General features: G+C 37.0%; 1 pseudogene; it reads left to right on the top strand.

Moving 5' to 3' along the window:
* Positions 1 to 17,965: 17,965 nt before the first annotated feature.
* On the top strand, positions 17,966 to 20,789 carry LOC102763924 (annotated as a pseudogene).
* Positions 20,790 to 21,409: the final 620 nt, after the last annotated feature.

The following is a 21,409-nucleotide window of genomic DNA, read 5'->3' on the forward strand; positions in this document are numbered from 1 at the left end:
TTAGATCAAATTTGCCAGGTCATCACTCAAAGTTTACTTGGATGAAGTCAGAAGTCATAGCAAGCAAATTAGCATCTCCTCAAAGCAATATTTTGGGATGGTCACTGGAAAGGGACTTGTAAAATTGCTGATATCTAGAAATGCAGAAAATGTATGTTATTTAAAATAAAAATAAAATAAAACAAAGTTAATTCCAAATACTGGTGGAGTGGAATTTGCAAAATATTTATTAAATAATTATTGTGACATTCACTTTTGATGGGAAATGAATGGATAAATACAACCTAATGAATAGATACTCAATCTCCACAGAAAAGTGAGAAATGTAGTGACACAGAGACCAAAAACATATTTTCTCATAAACAATCTATGGGTTCCCTCAATATCCAGTGTATATATCTAGAAATCTTTCAGTCCAGCATACTTATCATTGAGAAAACAGGTATGGAGAAATCCAGTATGATATTATCCAGTCCCTAGTTGTTTTTAAATTTAAGTAATGAATAAATTCATATATGGTGGTTTTTATATCACTTTTGGTTGCATAAATAATTATTTATTGTATATACGATAGTTGGTTGCAGATCAAAGTTTTTATGAGAGAATATTGACATACCGCCTTAACATTTCCCTCAGCTTGCCTAAATTTTAGACAGTTGCTTTCTGACTACAGGCCCTTGACTTCCCTTTTGGAAATTTTGCAATTGTAAATTCTTTTAGATGTACATCTTCTCCCAGCCTCTTGCCAGTGTTATAAAATAAGAATGCATTTCCCAAAGACCCAGGAATCATCCTCTTTAAAGAGACAATAAAAAACAGCCCCTATGTCCCAGTCTCTGTGGGGGGACAGGAGCCTAAATTTAAGAAGGTTCAAGTAGGTAACACAGCCAATCACATTGACCAACATCCCCCAATATCTCTAGGACTCTTCCAATCGCTCACCCCAGTGTTTAAAATTCTCCCACCTTTTGTTTCAAGGAGTTGAGTTTAATCTCTCTACCCTGTTGCAATAATCTTGAATAAAGTCTTCTTGCCTATTTAACTTATCTGGTGCATTTTTCTTTGACAGTATACTGTCATGTAACATGTATGCACATGATGAACATGTAAAACACACATATTTTCACATATCCTAAAAGGACTGAGTTTAAAAAGAGAGATTAATGATTTAAAAGCACATTTTTCTTTGTACAGAAATTTTTTAAAGAGAGAGATATATAAAAATATAACAATTTCATTTTAAAAATAGGTTGGAATCGTGGTCAGAGTACTTCCTACTCTGCTCTTATAGTCCATGATGGGATACCTAGGAGGTCTGCCTGAATGAAAAATTGAACAATGACTGTAACTTTTACAGATGGCCAAACCTAAAAAAGGCATTTTCAGCTTTTCTGTCAAATAAAATAGGCATTCAAAATTATCATATAAACTAACAAAACGAGGGTGTGGTGCAATGAGTAAGAGAAAAGAAACAGGAACATGAATATAATATATAAAAACCAATTTCAGTGGGGCAATCAATGTTTTCTTAACCTTATAGAAAGCTCAAGTCAAGATCCGCATATCCCTTATTTGCTTTGGGCCTAATTTTAACACCCAGAGTTAAGTGCACAATCAATGAGGAGGAGAAATATTAATCGATTGTTTTTCAAAATTACCCCAAGTCAATAAAATATCAAATTAGAAGCTCACATTATAAAGATTAGTTGATTGGCTTGAATTAAGTAATCGTTCTCAATCATTTCATAGGAAAGATAGAATTGATAGTAACTTTTAACTGTGTAAGTCTTTATTATTCAGTTTGGAAAGTCAATGTTTTTGTCTGTTATTTGTCTTAAAAAAAGGCAAGGACACCTCAAGTTTACATCGCTAGACTGAACTTGCTTCCCTTCATGTCTAAGGCTTACTACAATTACAATAAAGGAAAAACACTGATAAAAAACCATAAACATGTGAAAAATAAGGAAGAGCCATCAGAGGCAGAGATTTCAAAAAGCTCATAGAGGAGATGGCATGATTAGCAGTGGCCAAGATATGCAAAGGGTTAAAGTTGAGGAAGTTTCTGCAAAGCAGAAAGCCCCTGCAAACTCTCATAGACACAAGAAGACAACCCCTGTACTGTATGGGCTTGCTTATATGTGGAATAACAAAACTGTCCTCTCCCGCACCAGAGAAGAACAATGGATGTTTCAGTGATTGCCTTTCCCAGTGCACTTCTCTCCCTAGGCTCCTCACCACCGCCTTTACACCCTCTAAACTCCTAAAGTCCTGAGGACTGGGAAACTAGCTATAGATTTGTTGTTCAAATAAAAATAAATAGGTTACTCTTCTTGCCCTGGTAGTGAAAGTGACAGATAAGTAACTTTATCCCATAAAACAACTTAAAGGTCATAGGAATGATTGGCTAGGAGGTATATAACTCCCAATAGAATGGAAATCAAACAGCAAAAGACAAAACAACGGTGGAATAAAAATTCTTAATTTCGTTGTATTTTAGTCCGTGAACATATATCATAAAAACGCAAACTTATGTGCATCTTAATTCAAATTATGTAAACGATTTTGGCATAGTGTTATGAATCCTTTTATTTTTATTCCAAAAAAAACCCCAAAATAAGGGCCAACCAAACACTCATAAAGGAGAGGCATTTGGCATTGTTATCTGTTTTTTAATTGTTTGTAATATTCAGCATGAATAATTTTACATGTTTTCCTCCCAGTAAGTCTGCAAATTGTAACAGTGTGAAGGTTAAGACAGCTGTGGGTGTAATCACAAAGGAAACATTTGAAGACAAGGCGGGCTAGCTTTTGCTCCTGGCATCTCATTATAACTTTTGGCAATGGTGTTTCCAGTCAAGAATTATTGACCTTAATTTTTGTAGCATCTCTAGGCTATGAGTCAAAGGAGCTTTTATATTTTTATACTATACATTGCATCATATATAATGGAATCCAAAAAGTTCGCTGAAGCCCCAAATAATATTTGTTTGTTTTCCAAAACCGTAAGTCCTTTATCTTGCAATAAATATGTAGATCCTTTGAGATTTAACTCAGAAATCTGGCCTTAGAAGTGCTATCTATTTCTCACAGAGTTACTAGTTATTCTCCAGCTATCCCCCAGTGAAAAGCTGTACTTTTTGTAATAATTCATGTGGATGAAAGTGTCTTTAAACTGATGAAGTTCTCTTTAAAATTACCTCAGTTTTCTTTATTTATATACACATAATTGAAACATTTTTCTCCCCTCTCACCATATGATTTAAAAATTTAAAAAGAAACAAAAAAAAACGGAACAGTAAAAATAATATTGAAAATGTAAAATTATCTTAGAGGCACATAAAAATATAAAAATCAATTCCTCCAAAAATCATTCTTAAAGAATGGGATGCATTCCAAAATCAAGTTTTTTGGCTCAGTGGATAAGGGTCAGCCTGTGGCCCAAAGGGTCCTGTGTTTGATTCCAGTCAAGGGCTCCTCCCAGGCCCGGGTGTGCAGGAGGCAACCAATCCATACGTTTCTCTTACATTGATATTTCTCTCAGTCTTTCCCTCTCTCTTCCACTCTCCTTAAATATCAATGGAAAATATCCTTGTGAGGATTAACAAAAAACAACAAAAAATTAAATGTTGGTTTACCTTTCTTCCAAAGGTGCTTATTTTACAGTAAAGTGTTTAATAAACTGTTGTTTTCTACACCTTATATAACACTGTGGATTTTAAGAGTCAGACAATTGTTTTCTTTGATCTTGAACAGCAAAGTGAATTGCATGCTTACTAGAGCAGAATGCTGTTTGTGCATAACTAATCATCTTCTACCAGGTACACAGAGGGAAGGCTACTTGATATTCTACTGGGTCAAGTAATACCAAAAATGATAGCACTATCTTTCCTCTGTTTGTCAAATATCAAATCATTTTTTTTTGCATTTAAAAATAAAGAAAACCCCAAATTGACAAGAACTTATTTTTAATTCATAGGCAGTTTGGGTTGAAAAAGAATTTGAACAATGGAATTTGTCAATATTTTTATAACTTTTTTTTAGCTTCAGTATACCTTCAGTAAAAGCTGCCATATTTGGAGACAGTCAACATTCAAATAGAATGTGTTATCAGTTAATTACATAGAAGTTATAGGTACCTTAGACAAATACTACTCAGCCAGGAAGACTAGTTTTTACCTAGGCACAATCCTTATTACTCAAATATCCAATTTCCCCTCCATCAGCTCAATGACAAATATTTTAATCTATTATATAATTGTAATTTATTGTAATTTAATTGAAGATAATTAAAATTATATAACTTAAGCAAACTAATTCTGATTAAAGTTAGAGTGTTCTAAAAAGATAATCAATCCATAATCTTTTTTGTTTAACCTCAGGGATATGGAAGAAAATTTTTAGCCTACTTTTTAGCCTGGTGGGGATTTCACATAAATGGAAGTTTCCAGAATACAGGGTAGGACAAAAGTAGGTTTTCACTTATGAGTACAAAAAACACACAAGTGCCCCATCAGCCTGGCTCAGTGGTTGAGCATCGATCTATGAACCAGGAGGTCACGGTTCAATACAAGTCAGGGCACATGCCCGCGTTGCGAGCTCAATCCCTCAACAGTCTTTAAACAACGTTTATTATAGTATTATTATTTATTTATTAACTATTGCATCAAATTTCATATGAACAACTATAACCCTACTTTTGCCACATTCTCTAAGGCCCCTATGACCTAGTTATTTTTAAAATACAAATTCTGATATTTATAATAACATGCTGTAATAATAAAAAATTAATATTTTAATGTTAACTTTACATGTTGTTTAGCACATTTCTTGACACTCATGTCCTATGTCATATATGAACTTATCCTTGCCTTCATTAGTCCCACTGTATATCTGTGTTAAACTTACATGTACAATAATTCCCCATTCCTAAACCCAGGTAAACTATCACTGCTTACCTCTGTCAGTGTTTGCAACATACACCATTTTTCAACACACATTATTTCTATATACAGTGGGGCCTTGACTTATGAATTTAATTCGTTCTGAGACCGAGCTCATTAAGGAGCTCCTTAACTCAAATTACTCTATCACTCAATGCAAAAAATCGGCCAAGAGACAGCTGGTATCTCAAAAAACTCTTTAGTCGGGACACTCGTAAGTCAATTCCCTACTGTAATAGTATATGTAAACTAGAGGCCTAGTGCACAAAATTCATGCATGGGGGACCCCTCAGGGGACATCCCTCTCACAATCCAGGACTGCTGGCTCCTAACCACTAGCCTGCCTGCCTGCCTGCCTGATCACATGACTCAATGAACAGATGCTGTATCATAGAATTATACACTTAAAACCTGCATAATTTTATTAAACAATGTTACCCTAATAAATTTGATAATTTTTAAATCCTTTTAGAACTTCAGAAAGCTAAAAACCTATAATAATGAGATTTTATTGTTAGAGTCAGCATAAGATTAAAGGCATACAATAAAAATGCTTTTCACTTTAATCTCCTTTTATGCATTTCATTAAGAACTTATTGAATTTATTTGAGACCCAAGTTGTCAATCGCATGTCCAGTTGCATGCAAGAGTTATATGATTCTTTAAAATACAGATGTGAGCATTTGGGGATAGTAAGTATGTAGAGTAAGCATGAAGATCGAAAGAGATACTAACTCTGTCCCCACTTGAAACTTCCTCATCCTTAGACTTCGGCTAGAGTTGCTTCATATACCTTTAAGAAAAGCCCCCTCCACTCTGACATGACATTTTATTTTATGTATTAAATAATAAATATGTCTGCACCCAAATTCATTAATTCCTAAGTGATGTAGGCAACAGAAAGTTATATAAAAGCTCTTAAGAGAAATATTTTTAAATAAATGAAAGGGGAAGATTCAATGTTAAAAGCACACTGGGTCCTAGAACATAGAGTAAATAATAATAATAATAATGATCACCCGAGGCTCTAATAACTTAAATATGACATCGCTCAGAGGTACTATTGTAAGGAAATGTCACATATTATCCTATCAAGCCCTTCAATTCTAACTTACAGAACAAAACAAAATCAAATTATTGATAGGTACTTGTATAGACGCTGAGATAAAGGGCCTTTTTGCTTTAACATGTAATACTAAAAAACCTAGTGGAACAATGTTTTTATTCCTTGAAAATTTACTTGTCAGACATATACCACTATTAAGCCATTAAATGAAAGGTACTGTCTCTCCTCATTATTTAAATACAACGAGAAAACCTCACACATTTTATTTCTTGCACAAAAGAATGTGATGGGATGTAATTTTGCATGCAGGGATCCTTTTTCCTCTAATTCCTTTCCCTGAGGATTAAATTATTTTTTACAGGGTAACAAGGTTTTCAAATCCTCTCTCAACTCATTTTAAAATGGTGTCAAAAGCAAGGCTTGTTATATTGGATTTGTAGAAGTCTCAGGTTAACATCAATTCCTTTTAAATATTGATATGAAGAATAAGACATACATCTTTTTGTAATCAATTGATGTGTGAGGGCTAAAACTCAGAATTTCCTTCCTCGATTTCTGATTCTAAATAAATTTGTTACCTCACTTACTCTGAAGAATAAGCTAGATTAAGAAAGAGTCCTACATTTTATTGGCTGCTCTAATCAACAGGCCGTTAGACAAATCCAGAAACAGACCTACATGTCCTCCTCATTCATCTCTCAAGAGACACAGCAGGTGAAGCACCTGTTTTACATCCCAGGACTGTGAGCAGGCATCCATCTATTTTACGTCACCCTCGAGTGATTCCACGCAGTTTTGAAGACTGAAATGCTTTGTATTTTTAAAAAGAGTAATAAAAAAAAGAACATAAAATTGTAATGTTCACTTTGCATCAATGCAAAATGTCCTGCTCCAAGATTCATGAAATGCCTTATTGTGCTGATATAAGAAGTTCTTTAAATTTGAAGTACTGGTGAAAATTAGAGCTAGATATTCCTATAGGAGCCATGGAAAGCTCTTTTATTAGTCTTCTAACACAAAACATAGAGTTGTCTTCAGAAATTTATTTAAATAATTTTTGCAGCATCCTCCTCTTACTAGTCAGTGCTTTTATACACCTAGAGACATGTGGGTGTGGCTTTATATTTTATTTCTAGTTGTTGTTATTTTTTTGTTTATTTTTTTAAAGTCCAGTGTCCAGGTCTCAAAGACCTCCTGGGCCAGGATTCCTGGGTGTTTCAAGGGAAAATGTGAACATCATAATTCATTTGCCAAGTATATTTCCCCCGATTAAATAAATTAATTGCATTAAATTAAAGTTGTGGACCATTTAGAAGCAAACTGCTGAGACCTACATAAGGTGCAATAAGTGTGTAAAGGAGAAAGAAAACAGTCATGAAGTAACACCCAGAATAATTTCTGACTAGTGTGTATTAACTCAAAAGGACTTTCTAAAACTTAACATTTCAGGGTCAATCATTCAGGGCCCTTTTAGTGGTAAAAGGCTATGATTTTATCTGACTGGACTAAGTATCTTGCGCTATGTATGTGATATATCTTGCTATTTCTTTTCTTCAAATGTACATGTTTATTCCCTAAGCTCTTTGATGAACAAAGTGTTAGATAAGCTCCTTGAATCTGGGGATTATGTGTCATCTCCGAGAAATCCACAGCATGAACTTGCTGTGCTGGACTGTGGAGGATCAATACATGCTTTGAGGCACACTCCTGCCCCGCTAAGCCACTGAAATAGAGTTGCCCTTAAAAAGACACTAGCTCCCCAGCCAAGTGTCTGTCACAGGGAATGGTCCTGAGCAGCGCTGGCTCTCTGTGAAGTGCAGGGGGCATTTTTACTGGGATCTTCCTGTGGAATAATATTTGATAAAGCCTGATAAGCTCTACCATTCCTCTGTCCTCTGGTTACCTTCTTAGAAGCACAAAGAAGCTTGCAGACTGACTATCCCTCCCCCATCCCCATATATCCTTCACAGAGGAAGGCAAAATCAAGGACAAAGGTCACAAGTAAAGTTTCTTAATTCATCCTTTCTACTTAATGTCATAGAAAACCGTGTAGGTAGGAATTAAGTATCCTGGAAGAGAAAATTATATCAATAAAACAGAAATGTTAACTTAAAAAGATCAACTACATTGTAAATCCTTCTCATTTTTTCTCCTAAAGTCCATTTTTGTAATATTGATTCCTATTCTAACCTTAAGTAAAAGACAGTTTTCTACACCTGCCTTCACACTGGTTCTGGCTCAACCAGAGATCTCTCTTCTGCTTTTTTGTTTTGTTTTGTTTAGTTTTATTTAATAAAAAATTTCCTTAAATTATTATGATGATCATGATGGTTATCTCTTTTTGTATGGGCTAGTATACTTAGAACAAATATTGTTGGTTAAGTTTAACTGAAGGGCTTTATTTCATTTTAAAAATATTTTGAAGATATTTGCTATGTGTTTATTTTATAATAGACTATATTGGAATTTAAGCAATATTTAAAACTGTTTCTTTACTACGATACATATTTTTTGCCATTTTACAAACTAAAATGCCTTGAATACGAAGGTTTACTGATATGTTACGCAACAGAAACATTTTATAATTTTTCAGGATAGGAAAATTCAAACAATTTCTAATCTATCCCTATGGATATGGTCATAGCTAAGTTTTCTGGGTGTTTGGGCACACACATGTATTTATGCTTTACAATGCAATGACAATGCATTACACTTAAAATAAAATCAATATAAAGCCCTTTGATGGCCTTAGGAAGACCATGTGATGTGATTTCTTTTTTGAATTCATTCCTCACGTTTCCCCTTGCTCTGTCTTCTCTAGCAAGCCTTGCCTGTGACTCTCCATGGCCTCACCTTGTGTTCCCAGGTCACTGCACCTCTTCCTCTGTATCCTTCAGATCTTCTGTCCAGGGTCTAAGCAGGGTCACCTCTGCTTAGAGCATTTCATGAACATCTATCTTATGTATAATCTATCATCCTGCCCAATTCCACTCTCATTTTCCTACTCGTATTTTTAATAACGTATTTTTAAATAATGTATCTCTATCTTATATTGTTTATTTCATTTGTGTGTAACTTCATGCAGCCTATCTTCCCTCAAGAAGATAAACTTCATGGAGGCAGCAACTTTGTCTTATTAAGGCATTGCCTTCAACACATAGTAGGTTCCTTTTATTATTTCATAAACTAATGAATTGGTATTGACATTCTGTTTATCTCAAATTCCATGTCATCAGTTTCTTATATTCTGTGTGTTTCCAATCTTTCCTTTTGCACTGAAAGAACCTATCTCTTAACTTCCTAATTTTGCCTTCATGAGACTCTCTGGACCTACCCATGACCTTCAACTTGCTCACATGCCATTAGATACAATCAGGGTTCCAGATGGTGAGCAGAGGCTCAGGAACATAATTCATTTTCTTAAATATATTTTATTGATTTTATACAGAGAGGAAGGGAGAGGGATAGAGAGTCAGAACCATCGATGAGAGAGAAACATCGATCAGCTGCTTCCTGCACACCCCCCACTGGGGATGTGCCTACAACCAAGGTACATGCCCTTGACTGGAATCGAACCTGGGACCCATCAGTCCGCAGGCCAACTCTCTATCCACTGAGCCAAACCAGTTAGAGCAGGAACATAATTCTTAGAGTTAGTGTGCTTTTGTCTAAGATTAGTGATCCAACACTTAAGGATTCCTCATATCCCTAATATGTAAAGAGCATGTTTGCAACTACAGAGACAAGAACTCAATGCAGATTTAAGTTTTGTTCTATGAAAAATTATACCTAATGACTGTTTCATGCCCAGTTGGTGTGGCTCAGAGGTTGAGCTTTGACTTATGAACCAGGAGGTTACACTTCAAATCCCATTCAGGGCTCAATCCCCAGTCTAGAGTACGCAGGAGGCAGCTGGTCAGTGATTCTCTCTCATCACTGGTGTTTCTATCTCTCTCCCTCTCTCTTCCTCTCTGAAATCAATAAAAAATTTTAAAAAAAGTTTGGTTCCTGTTATGAAATTCTGAAAACACACACATGCATAGCTATATATGAATAGATATTCAATTACTGGCCAGCTCTACCAGGAGCAGAGAATTAAAAGCAATTGGATGCAGAATTTGAGAGCCCTGGCCCTGTTTGTGGTATGGCCCTTGTGTTTCAGCATGTGACACAGGCAATTATTTCTTTATTTCCTGAAATTTGGTAAAATATTTTCTACCATCCATCCCTGTCTCCCTACCTCTTTCTCTTATTTCCCATTCTTCCATAATCGTGAGTGGATTGCCTCGTGTGCACTCTGAACTGGGGATACAACAGAACTGATGTTCAGCTAGTGTGCATCTGTGTGGCTTTGCAAATGACTTCTTCACATTTTGGCAATCACTTCTCGGCATCTTCCAAAGCCCTCATTCCACTTACTGTTCCGGGGACCACTCCCTTAACCATGATTTAGAAACAAACTCCAATTGCAATGCCTGTCGCAGCAGGGTGTCGTGGGCCCTGCTTCAGTGCTGGAGCAGGGGAATTTCTGGTTGGGAGACAGCCATGCTCAGCCACCCATTAAAACTCCCACCAGCTGGCTCTGGGCTTCAGCACTGGCTCCTTCCCCAGAGCTCAGGAGGTCAAGCAGTACACTCACCAAACCCCATCCTGTTCAGGGAGGCTAAGTCCCTGGAAGAGTAGGAGGAAGAGAAGGCAGCCTTCATGCTGGGGTTGGGTAAATAATTAAGAGATACCTAGTGCCCTTCTAGGAGCGGAGAAATAAGCAAGTTAAAATTCAATGGCTGCACTGTTTTGTTCAATAGAATTTTGCGCATTAAGTGGGATCGCTAACCTAACCTTGGCAGTTAACGCAATATCAGAGGAAATTCCTTTTAAGGCATACAGCCAAGAAAATTGGGGTGAGCTACAGAGAGAGCTAGGGGAACATCCTGTGGAGAGGCTCCGGATGTCTTGGGGAATATAAATATGAGGGGAGTACTGAGACTGAGAGAGGAGGGGGTAATATGGGAATTGGGGGAATAGAAATATAGGATCACGTGTGCCAAGGTACAGACAGTTTCCAGCATTTTTCTCTTCAGCCCAGCAGTTTGTTCTCAGAAACTAAAAACTAATCAAGTTTCCTAACTTCTGAAAAACTGCTCCATTCACTCCTCATTTCCCCAAAGAGTAAATCAAAGCTTCTATCCGTAAGTCATACTTACAAAATGGCACTGAATTTTTTAATTGTGGAAGGATTGTTCTTCTTTCTTCCCATTAACATTTAAACAGCCATATGTTATGGGAGTTAACTAAGATCATTGACCATGGAGGCAGGAAATCTAGGGAGGACTCCAGGTTGTGCCTCTGATTAATTCTATGATGTAAAAGTTATTCACCCACTCAGCCCTTGTCTGTAAGACACAGATAACCATAGAACATGCAAAGTGTGTAGGAGATTGCCTGACCTAGAACAAGCATTCACTACATCAGCAGCCATTGATTTTACTTAAATTATAACACTGACAGCAAGGAAATGGTCACAGTTATAAGAGAAAGCCATATGTATATATTTTTTTAATTTTTTTTCTGAAAAAATATTTGATTGTAGAATAATATCCTGTTTCAGGTATTACATAGTGTGTACAGCCTGGAAGGCAGAAAGTTATAAGGGCTTAATTTACAGTTATCTCAGTCAAGTAAATTAACATATTTTAATAACTTCCTACATCATAGTAATAAGCCTGAAGCAGTCCCGAATGTGTAGGCTGGGCTGGCGAGGCAGCCCAGAAGGAAACTAGATAAAGTGTAAACAATTCCAAAGATTATAGGCAGTTAATGGAATGGCGACGGCAAGATTATATCTTCACTGTAAAAGGACACAAAGAAATAATTTAGGCAAATTAGATAGTTAAAACTATATCTAGCTAATAAAAAGCATATTGAATCACTGGTATTATTTCAAGTTGTGTGGTTTTTTTTCGTTCAGAACCATCTTTACAATGCTTATGAAAGAACGTACCTGATTTACAATAATTAGTGACAAGACCTAAAATTTCTTTTACTGTAGAGAAAACCTGATTGCCTCACTACCTGAAAAGAACAATTCACCTAAATTACAGCTTCACTATGAAGTCCCCAATTCACCTCTGTAAACTCTTTAGAATGCTCAGTATCACAAGGGACAAAACTCCACGCTCTTATTTAAGTGCATTAGCACTTGTAAGAACCCAAGAAGTAAATGGTAGCATGCGTTGTTTGGCCTGGCATTAGGGAAACGAAACGTCTCTGAAATTTTCTCATTACATTTATTTTTCATTCTCTTCACATATTTCTCTTTAAATGGAGATTTTTCTATCTGCTTCTTTTTATCTACATCTAATAAAGATCAATTATGCAAAAAATTCTGCAAGATTCAAAGGAAAACTTTCAATAGCCACAGCCATAAGTATCACTCCTTCCCCTTAAGGTTGTTTTACATACATGGGTAACTTAAAATCACTCATGTGGCAGAAGGGATACTAAAATTACACATTTTAAGCCTGTGTCACTTTTTCTAAAATCCTGGTGTAAACTACTAATATTTTTTCTTTAATGAAACTGGGGGTGGTGGTATCTGGTTCTCAGGACATTAGTCCAAGTTAGTAATTGAGCCAGCATTATGCTTTATGTTGTACAATTTAGACTGTGTGTAAGCACTCATAAAACAAGTCTTCATATTTTATAGTATACAAGAGGCCCATGCACAAAACTCATGCACAGGTAGGGTCCCTAGGCCTGGCCAGCGATCAGGGCCCAGCTTTCCTTCATTCCACGCAGTCCCCTAGTGGTCAGCACCCATCATAGCAAGTGATCAAACTCCCAGTCTCCTGGTCGAACTCCCGAGGGGACACTTTGCATATTAGCCTTATATATATAGATGGCTTCAGATTATAAATATGCCCAAAGGCTCAACAAAAGGCTTCTGACTATAAATAAACCTGTTTTCTCTGCTTTGTCAAACAATCAAAATCTGTCCTTTCTAATGCCTCTGGATTCTTGTGTGTTCAGAAGCAAAGAAAAATGTATTAGCTCTTTCCTGTTTACATTCCTGTCCTCCCCCGCCCTTTTTTTGGGGGGCTATATATATATTGCTTCTATATATATTTCTCCAGAGGGAAGTTCAACTACTATTTACTTTTTAAATTTATTGGAGTGATGTCATTTAATAAAATATATAGGTTTTAAGTATAGATTTCTATGATACATGATCTGTATATTGCATTGTGTACCCACCATCCAAGCAAATAATCTTCTGCCACCATATAATTGACCCCCTTTACCCTTTACTATCACCACACCCCCTTCCCTCTGGTAACCACCATACTTTTGTCTGCATCTGTGAGGGTTTGTTTGTTTTCCTTGTTTGTTTGTTTTGTTACTTCCAGTTTTGTATCTTACAAATGGCACTGTTTTATAGTATTCCATTGTACATAAGTGCAACATCTTCTTTATCCAATCATCTCTGGAGGGACAGTTCAGCTGTTTCCAAGTCTTGGCTGCCATGAACAATGCTTTAATGAACATAGGGATGAGTATATCTTTGCAAATAAATGTTTTCAGAATTTTGAAGTAGATACCCAGAAGAGGGGTTGCTGTGTCATATGGTAAGTCTGTTATTAATATTTTTAGGTACATCCTTAGCTTGTAACTCCTATGTGCTTAAAATCTTCATACATATAATATGTCTAAGTAGGTAGGAATTATACAAGGGTGTATATCCTGTGATTTTAAGAAGACATCTAAACTTTATATCTTTGAGAGATTTATAATTTCTTCCACAAAATATACACATATTCAAAATTAAACTGATTACATAGTAGCAATTGCTAAACACTACATTATATAGAAACTTTAGTGATTTTTTAACAAATTCTAAATAAACAAAGGTAAAGATTAATATTTAAAATTCATTCAAAATAAAGCTTCGACATTTCTAATAGATTTACTTATGTGACAAGAATGCTTAAATTATTGTGATTTTTACTTTAGAAACAATACACTAGCCAAGATGCAACCTAAAGACCCATCAACAGGCAATTGGATAAAGAAATGTGGTACATATATATAGTAGAATATTACTCGGCTACTTACCACTGGTTTTTTGGTAGCAATTAAACACCATTTTAATTTCAGTCCAGAATCTACATGTTTGCAGTGTGTTATCTTAAAAAAAAGGACCTATTTGCAGTTCTGTTCTACTGCACAGTCCATGTTTTCTCCTCTTTTCTTTCTTTCAATTTCAATGAAGTCTCCCTATTGTCTCATACATTTCTCTTGACACTAAGCTATGTACTGTATTCTGTTGGTGGCCTTTCCTGAGGATAATTGTAAAATCTGTCTTTTTCCAATTATGAGAGGTGTTCTATAAATTCTTTGGGGTGTATTTGTCTTGAGATGTGTGCCCGTAACTCTCATTAATGTCGCCCATTTAAACTTGATCTAATGCTTTCCTTTTCTCTCTAAGTGACTCCAGTCTAGCGATAATGCAGCTTTGTTTATAATCTCTAAACCACCCCCACTCCTACATGCAGTCTGTCCCAAATGCTATGCATGGAGGTCATTTATGAAAGTGTATATCACAAAGCAATATCAAACCAACTACTTTCCCTGAAAGGTAAAATACCATTACTTCTTTTTCAGATGCTCTACTGCAATATATAAAATACAATATTTAAGCATGGTAGACTGAGAAAGAGTAATATTGAACTAAAACAAACTTAGCTGTAAAAATAACTTGCTTAGATTTATCAATGAAACAGGGATCTATGGGAATGAAAGTTACAGAAGTTATGTCCTAGACACTATAAAAAATGGCACACTCTTCATTTAAACTTGAGACTATATCACTGGTCTGTAGTTTTATTTATTATTGTGAATACATAATAAAGTTCTTTTTGATATACGTTCTATTGAATGCAGGCAACCTGTGAAAAACCCCTGATTCCATATCATTTTCTTTACCTTTATTTTTCAGCTTTCAAAATACCTCATACTATCCATGTTTTTAACATATTCCATACCTTAATTTCCAGAACACAATCCCCTATCATGACAGTAAATTTCAGCCCTATTCCACATGCGTTTTCACAAAATGTGTATAGAAAACTTGTCATCACCTAGGATATATAGTTTTAGAAAACTAGATATTGTGTTACAGCCTTTTTACTTCCCTGTGATTTTTTTTTCAGTTTTATTGAGAAACAATCAACATATATATAACACGGCATAAGTTTAAGGTATTCAGCATAATAGTTTGACTTACAAACATTGTGAAATGATTACCATAATAAATTCAGCTAACATCGATTGTATCATATGGATACAATAAAAAAGAAAAAGGGGAAAAATCTCCTTGAGATGATAATTACTCTCATTATCCTTATAGCTGACCCTGTCTTTAATGAACCTGTTCTCCCAGTGTATTGCCCCTGTGAAATTCCATTTCACAAGGCATTCAGCTCTAATTCATTGGCTATTCTAACTTCCTACCACAACCATGTGTTCAAAATAAACCTTGGATATTCTCAATCATTTCATTTCTCGGATCCAGCTCCGGGTAGCTCAGCATCATTAAGGAAAATATTCACAGAAAGACTCCATTACAAACAGGTTTCTAGTTTTCTCTGGATTTTAAAAATATATATTTCAGCCCTAGCCTGTTTTGCTCAGTGGGTAGATAGAGTGTCAGCCTGCAGACTGAAGGGTCCTGGGTTGGATTCCAGTCAAGGACATATATAGGTTGGGGTGTGATCCCTAGCCCTGGTAGGGGCACATGCAGGAGGCAACCAATCAATGTGTCCCTCTCACATTGATGTTTCTCTTTGTCTCTCCTCTCTAAAAATAATCAATGGGAAATGTCCTCAGGTGAGGATTAACAACAACAACAAATATATATAATATAATAAAAGGCTAACATGCAAATTGTCCCCTCCATCAGGAGTTTGACCAGGGGGTTGGGCTGGGCGGCCAACCACCCATGGCCCCTTCCCCCAGCCGGCCCTGCCAGATTGGCCCACATCCAGGCAGGCTGGCCAGACCCCACCGGAGCATGAATGGGTGCACTGGGCCTATAGTATATACACATATATTTCTGATCAACTTATCCAGGCCTTTTTCTCTTCTCCACTATGGTTTCTTTGATCGCCAACCCTCCAATCCCATTGGCCTTATTTCCAGCACATCACCATAGCTTCTTCTTCACTAAAGTAAAAACCATCCTGCTCTCTTCTTTCTTCACTTTTCATTTACACTTTGTCTTTCTTTCAGGCTCAGGTGAAACTACTCCCTATCCTTTCCAAGGCTACAATCTTCTGCCTCCTCCAGAATCATATAAAATTTAGTTTACTTCTCTCTTGTGGCTTTAAGTTTTTACTAACTCTCCTCCTTCTCCTCCTTCTCCTTCTACTTCTATAAATTCATAGCAAATTTGTTAACACAACTTTTTCTAACATTCTTCTCTTTAGGTATCACCCTATATACGCTGCTTTCCTTTTCATGCCAAATTTAGTTTGCAAAGATGAATGTCTTTAGTGGCTTCATCTTCCTAACCTCTATTCTTTCTAAAATCCATTGAAATCTCAGCATTTTATAATTCTTGAAAATAGGTTGATAATGGTTTACATGCAAGATCCAGCAATTTTTTTACTGACCCTCACTTTGTTTAATCTGTATTATTTTTTGTGGTGTATTTACTTTATTTCTTTTATAGTTTTTGCCTTAATATTATTTTGTCTTAGTATCAGGTATACAGCATAGAGGACAATCAATTATATACTTTGCAAAGTGGTTCCCCTGATATTTCCCGTACCCACCTGGCACCATACATAGTTATGGCAATATTAATGACTACATCTCCTATTCTGTACTTTATATCCCCATGATTATTTTGTAACTACTAATTTGTACTTCTTAATCCCTTCACCCCTTTCACCCAGTCCTCCAAACCCCCTCCCCTCTGCAACCACCACTAGTCTTCTCTCTGTGTCTGTGAATCTGTTTCAATTATGTTTGCATATTTATTTTGTCCTTTAGATTCCCTATATATGAATCAATATATCATTCTAGTGTTATATCCAAATACTCTTATTTTCTTTTTTTAAAATATATTTTATTGATTTTTTACAGAGAGGAAGGAAGATAGAGAGCTAGAAACATCAATGAGAGAGAAACATTGATCAGCTGCCTCCTGCACATCTACTGGGGATGTGCCCGCAACCCAGGTACATGCCCTTAACCGGAATCGAACCCGGGACCCTTCAGTCCACAGGCTGATGCTCTATCCACTGAGCCAAACCGGTTTTGGCTACTCTTATTTTCTATATTCTCTTAGTTCAGGTCCTCTCATATCAAGTGGTATTTTCTTTAATTACACTATTCCGGTTTAATTATTTCTCTTCATAGGATTATTTTAATTAGTTGCAATAATTTTTGTTGAAATAGCAAAAATCTAACTCCAATTGGTTTAAACAAAAAAGATATATATATATTGGGCCAAATGGCTGAAAATTCAGAAGGCTGAAGCATGGCTAGAATCAAGCATCCAGCTGACAGTATCAGTAGTTGGTGCCTCTCTGGGCCACAGTTTTGCTTACGTCTTTGTTGGCCTACATTTCAAGGTCTTTCTGTTTGTTTTCTTGGTAATCTCATCTAATTTCTATCAATTTGGTACTGTGGTTAATATAAAAAGCCTATCACTTAATTATAATCAATAACTATTAGCTTTACTTGATTTGTTAGATGTCCCCTTAGAAAGACTGAGGAAGTTGTGCTTGAACTGGCCATCTCTGAGACTCATGATCATCTTATAATGAGGAATATGTTATTATCTATTATTCTAAAAAAAGACACATCGGAATACAGAAACCCTGATGCCAAAAAAGAAAAATGCTTGACAGGTTAAAAAATAGGTACTAATTATCTAAAATACAAATCTGATAACATGACAAATATAGCCCAAATTCATGAGTCTGGCATTGCTTTTAAATTTCCAGCACTGGGTAAAATGCTGAGAAGACTGTGCCTGAAAGCGTTTCAGGTGTAGAGTATTAGCTCATTAAATATTTGTGAACTCAAGTCTCTGAAAGTAGCTGGAACCATGCAGGAATCAGCTGAAATAAACAATTTATCAATGCAAATGGGGCAAATTACAATATATATTTACATCAACCTACTCTTTATAAAGATAAAGTGATTTATTTATTTCATCTTAATATTTGAAGTTTATTTCAGGAACACATTGCTGAAGCCAAAATTAAGAAGAAAAAAAACCAATAAGGACTGGCTGTCCTCTATGCTCTCCAAATGTTTTTGAAATTTAATGCAAAATGTACTTTTCCATCAGCCTGCCCTCAGTTACTGACCCATAGCTACATTGAAGTTACTTCTCATTGTAACATTTTGGCACAGTTTTCAGCTATTCAGTAATTACTCCAAATACTAAATAATTCTCTCTACCATAGTTTGCACAGACAGCTACAATTACCCTAGTTTTAAATGAAATTCCAAAAATTAGTCAAAAGATGATATTAAATTTTTAACAAGTCCATGCAAAAATAGCATAAAAACCATCACAAACCACATTAATCTACTTTATACACACAATTATCTTTTCTTCATAAAGCTATAGTTTATATAATGTTAGTTCTCTCTGATGTAGGAAATTTATCTATATAGATTGATCATTATAGAATGCAGGACTCAATATAGTATTTTACTTAAGATCTCAGAAAACAGGAAAGTCATATCTAATGCATCCTACGCATCTATCCATAGGTCACATCCAAGTTCAATAAGGACACCAAGACATTTTGGCAGATGATCTCAAGGAGATATGTCTGGAATTGCAGTAGATATTTCATTGCAGAAGTTGATATGCCAGGTCTTGATGAGCCTAAGAACAATAAAATCTTCACAATTTTTTTTTCATGTATGCTTTCAATCATTCAAAAAACATCCAAATAGAGGAGTTAAATTTGAGCTGTATACGTATGGTTATTTCATATCCACTGTAAACTTCCACTAGAAAATAACCTATTTAAGGGAAGGCATCATTCCTCATCCACATATATTGCTTACCTAACCCGACACCTGGCGGCATATACATGCAACATAGGTGCAGCTGCGTTGCAATACAACCAATTTACACAAACACGAGGTTCCAGCCAGCCTGTTGAGACCACAATGAAGACCCAGAGGATGAGTCACCCTCCACAAGCCCTGTGGCCAGATGAGGGGCCAGGGCCTTAGAAACCTGAGCCCCCACACCCATTTGATGGAGCTGATCTGGCGCTTGCAGCAGACCACAGAGGACGACATCATGCAGCTGGAGACCAGGCACCTGCAGCAGCAGCAGAACCTGGTGCTGGGGAAGCAGGGGCACAGTCATGCACCAGGGAGCAGGAAGCCCTCCTCATCCACAGTGTTCAATCTCTTACACTCTGGGGCCACAAGTAGCCAGGAGCTCCAAATGCTCTTCCCCCCACCCTTTCTCTGGACTCTCGTGGTGATGTAGGAGGTGGGCAGCAGGCCCAATCGTCCAGACAGCCTGACTAAGTAAGTCACCAACTGAGTGATTTGGAAGCTGCATTCATTGGTCATGACATGTGCAACCATGGGATTGACCTCTCTGCCTTGTACTACTCCAGCTAGACTACACGAACTACCAAGGAGACAAATACTGTGGAGACAAGAAGACCTTGGGCTTCATTGACCTTGCTTTCAGTGAAAACAAGCTCTGCATTGATTTGATGACTAAGAGGCTGCCCAAACAGCATGGCACAGTGGTTGAGCCTCCACCTATGAACCAGAAGGTCGATTCCCAGTCAGGGAACATGCTGGGGCTCAATCTCCAGTGTGCAGCATGCAGGAGGCAGCTGATCAATGATTCCCTCTCATCATTTATGTTTATCTCTCTCCTTCCCTCTCCCTTCTTCTCCGAAGTCAATAAAAATATATATTAAAAAATAAAAATAAAAGGTTGAGTCAGAGTGACATGAACAACAATGATGATGCCCTACTGCAAAATTCTGACTGGAGAAGACAAACATTCCTGTGGGAAGAAGTGGCTTGAATTCCTGGCCTACTATTGCAAGGCACCTGGCCAGCTTGATTCAGAAATGTGGTTGTTCTAAGTGGCTGCTGCTCTGTGTTCTTCACCCATGGTCCTGTGTGATCCAGGTGAGTCCCTTCTGATCCGCGCCCCCCCCCCCCCAAGTTCTATGCTGGTTTCACCTTTACTCCCACCTGAATGTGAAAATTGAGCCGGTTCATGTCCATCTGGACAGTAAGATCACTGAGGTGAACACTCATTCCTTCCAGCTGACTGTGGACAAGTTGGAGAAAGCCCTGCTTCAGGTTAGGCTCAAGGAAAGAAAGACAAAAAGCTTTGTGTTCATGAACCATAATCCTCTGGCAGACATCTACTCCCGGGACTCACTGAAGGAATATCTAGAATTTGCCAAGAGGTACAACCTACATGTGATTACAGATGAGATTTACATGGCAACTGTGTTTGATGAGTCCATCATCACATTCCACAGTGTTCTGAGCAGGAAACATCTGCCTGACCCCAACAGGACCTGTGTGATCTGGGGCACCGGTAAGGGTTTGGAGATCTCTGAACTCCATTAAGCACTCTGTATACCCACAACAAGGAGGTGGCCTCTGATGTGAGCTCTTTTGGCTTCCCCCACAGCATTCCTACAATCAACCTGTGTTGGCTTCTCCAGGATACAGAGGAATTGACAACGTGTACTGCCCACTAATCACTCCTGGGCTACAGGCAGCTCAGAGGTATAACAATAACACAGTGAAAGCATTAAAGTTCCCTTTTCTCAATCATATCTCAAGTCTCTATGTCTGAATCAACTTAAAAAGGACCTGAACCTTTCCATATTTGAAGAAAAGCTGCTCCTTTATCACCCCTTCTTGAACAACTACCTGATACTGTCCCCTGACATATGCGAGGAGCCTGGCTGGTTGCACCTAACCTTTTTGGATAATTGCCTCTGCCTAAACGTCACATGCATCAGTTATCTCAGGCACTAGAGGAGCATAGGCAGTACCTGGCAAATAAGCAACCAACGATGCACTGAGGGAATAAGTGGTTTGCCTCCCAACTAGCACCTCCAGCCAATCACATGTTCAGGGTATCCCTGACATCAGCGTCTCGTCCAAAAAACTGTAATATTGACCTCCACCTGTGACAGCAAACAGTGGGCGTCTCCAGAAAGGGCTCATCTGACCCAGTCATCACCCTCCTTTAGCTGAGCATCTGTCATTCTGGAAACTTTGTATTTTTTCATTTTTCTGCTGGCCATTTTGTGCTGTGAAATTATTTTAGGAGGTGAGGGAATGAAAAATAACACATATATATATATATATA

Source organism: Myotis davidii, unplaced genomic scaffold (assembly GCF_000327345.1).
Source record: "Myotis davidii unplaced genomic scaffold, ASM32734v1 scaffold126, whole genome shotgun sequence".
NCBI lineage: Eukaryota > Metazoa > Chordata > Mammalia > Chiroptera > Vespertilionidae > Myotis > Myotis davidii.